Source organism: Nicotiana tabacum, chromosome 4 (assembly GCF_000715075.1).
Source record: "Nicotiana tabacum cultivar K326 chromosome 4, ASM71507v2, whole genome shotgun sequence".
NCBI classification, from domain to species: Eukaryota; Viridiplantae; Streptophyta; class Magnoliopsida; order Solanales; family Solanaceae; genus Nicotiana; species Nicotiana tabacum.
In genome coordinates this window covers 80,242,650-80,245,853 of record NC_134083.1, presented here as the reverse complement: position 1 = coordinate 80,245,853, position 3,204 = coordinate 80,242,650, and positions in this window count along the sequence as shown.

The following is a 3,204-nucleotide window of genomic DNA, read 5'->3' as shown; positions in this document are numbered from 1 at the left end:
ATGCGCAAGCGCTTCTGCTGGGAGTCCACTTCTGCGGTGGTGCATATGCTTCCATGGAGTCGCAGGGCGGAAGGTGTTCTGCAAGTGAGATCATGGTCCTTCAAGCTGAAGTCGCAGATGCGACATTTTAGCTCGTAATTGCGAGGCCGCAGGTGAGGCATTTTGTCCGAGAATGCGGAAGTTCTGGGCAGACTCATTATATATTGAAGTTTGGTTCTTTTTGTCGTATTTTGAGATTTAGGGCTGGGAGTTTTGTAGCAATTTTCATCACAAGGATTGGGTTAAATGTTTATACTCGGTTTTGATTATATTTCGTGATTTTATCTTCATTTTTAGTAATTTGATTATGACTTTTAAATAAAATTGGGGGTTTTAGCTTAAAGTTTCATAAAGTGAGTTTTTGAGTTTTGAACAACGATTCGGAGTCGGATTTGGGTGAAACTAGTATCGCTGGACTCGTAATTTAATGGGTTGTCGCATTTGTGAGTTTTGTCGGGTTCCAAGGCGCGGGCCCAGGTTTGACATTTTGGTTTATTTTGGACTTTTGATTAAGATTCGACCTTTATCGATTGAGTTTGTTTCCTTTGACATTATTTGATTTATTTGAGTTGCTTTTGGCTATTTTCGAGCCGTTCGGAGGTCGGTACGTGCGGGATGACATTTATTGAGCATCAATTTTCTTGCTCGGCATTGGATTTCACTTTTTCGAGGTAATTAACACTTCTAAACTTGGTGCTGAAGGTATGAACCCCTGAATATGCATGTTATGTGCTTAGTGTTAAAGTGATGCACATGCTAGGTGACGGGCGTGTGGTCGTGAATTATGACTCGGTTGATTTTGTGATACTGTGTAGTTACTTAATCTTGTTTCTATCCATGAAACTTCCACCTGTTAGAGAAATTGAGGTGTGAATCATATTAGAAATCATGTTTAGGCTATATGCTTATTTTGTTGGTACCTATTGAGGTCATCTCTGCTGTTGAGTTATTTTCTTAAATTGCATCCACATACTCATTCATGTTCATTCATATATATATATATATATATATATATATATATATATATATATATATATATCATATCTCAGTCTTTGTTATCATTCATTATCACATCATATTGTTGTCATTATTTGGGCTGATTGGCACGAGATTTGTGAGCCCAAGAGATGGAGAGATTGATGACTGAGTTGGGTCCTTAGGGCCGTATTGTGAGTGATATTGATAGGATCGGGTTGCACACTGTAGCAGGTATTATATATATATCTCTGTGTGTGTGTGTGTGTGTGTGTGTGTGTATCTATGTGTATGGATCGGGTTGCACGCCGCAACAAGCCTTATTGCTATATGTGGATTTGCGCTGCACGCCGCAACAATTTATATTAGTGCTTGGGCAGGATCCGCTCCTCCGGAGTCTGAACACCCAGAGTGAGTGCAAGTTTTATTGATTTATGATGGGATTGGGCTGTGTGCCGCCGCAAGTACCGTACAGTACTGAGTGACCGAGTGTGTTGAGTTATTAAGTGTGATGAGTGGGAGTGGGAGACAGTGAGATTGAGTACTTTGAGAGTATGGGTACATGAGTTCATCACTGTGGTGCATTGCATTGACATGTATACTTGGCACACAGACATAGAGATGAATTCCCTCATGTTACACGATTTTGTGACATATATGACATTCACATGCACATTGACATGTAGGCATAGAGATGTACTTTCCTCATGCCATCTGATAATGAGACTTCTTAATTGTTCTTGAAAGTTTTTGGGAAAAATAAGAGTTTTTAAACTTACTCATATTTTTGTTATTTTCGGGGAAAGATTCGAGATTTACTGTTATACTTGAAAAGCATGCTTATTTTCCGTAACTGTGAACGAGTTGAGCTGTTTCTTGTACCATTTTTATTATATTGTTATGAACTGTTATTGGTTATTGTAGTTGGACTCTGACCCTTGTCCCATCTCGTCACTACCTTCAACCTAAGGTTAGGTTAGTTACTTATTGAGTACATACAGTCCGTTGTAATCATACTACACTTCTGCACCTTGCGTGCATATGTTGGATGCTGATGTTGCTGTGCACGATAGGAGCTGGATTTGAAGATGTACCTATGTTCCGATCATAGGTGCCTCTTGATCTTGGTAGCTTTAGAATTTTAATCTATTCCTGTATAGCTCAAACAAATAATGTACTTTATTGCATACCAACTTTGTAAATTCTAAGTCTTAGAAGCTCGTGATTTGTACTACCAGTCCTTGAAAAAGTCTTGTATAAAAGCAGTTGTATTATCATTTCTTTTCCTGAAAAATCTCATTAAATTGGATAGTTGTTAATTGGCTTACCTGATGGGTTAGGTTAGGTGTCATCAGGACTAGTTGGATTTTGGGTCGTGACAAGTTGGTATCAGAGCTCTAGGTTCATAGGTTCTACCAGTCATGAGCAAGTGTCTAGTAGATTCTTGCGGATTGGTATGATGACGTCCATACCTATCTTCGAGAGGCTACAGGGCATTTAGGATAATTTCCCATCTTCATTTCCTTATCGTGCAGAATTGATTCAGCTTAAAACATAACCCTTTGAATTCCTTCCACGCATTCGTATGCACTTATGAGCACTCGGTATCAGTCATGTATCGCCGGCTTGTGATTTCATGGATGAGGTACGAGATGTGTTTTTTGTGTGCTTATGATGGGCTAGTCTGGAGGACTTGAGGCTGCGTTATGACTGTAGCTTGATCATGGGGATTTCGATTGTGTAAGCACGTACTTTTTGACTTATATGTCCGGTAGCGTCCCTATGAGTGGAATTTGTGAGTTGATGAGTAGCTAGATGGCTATATGATGAGCTTGATGTGACTGTGGAATGTGATCAGATGGTTTGATTATGACGAGAATAGTTTTCTTGAGATGTAAAAAGGACTATTGGGTGCTAGATTGTTGTCTTGATGTGACGTATAGTCTCGAGTTATGAGTGTATTGAAGGATCTTTCATGTTGTTTAATTATTTAATGAAGTAGATTTCATGTCTTGTTGTGAGTTCAGACTCAGGAAGATTAGTGATGGCATAGTAATCGTGGTTGCAAAGGGTATAGCATGATGCCAATTTGAGGCTAAGAGGTGGGTTATCACCTGCACGGTAATCTACAGATGTGTGATCATTATGATATTGTGTGGAGGTTTTATTTCCTACCAGTGGGTATAGGTG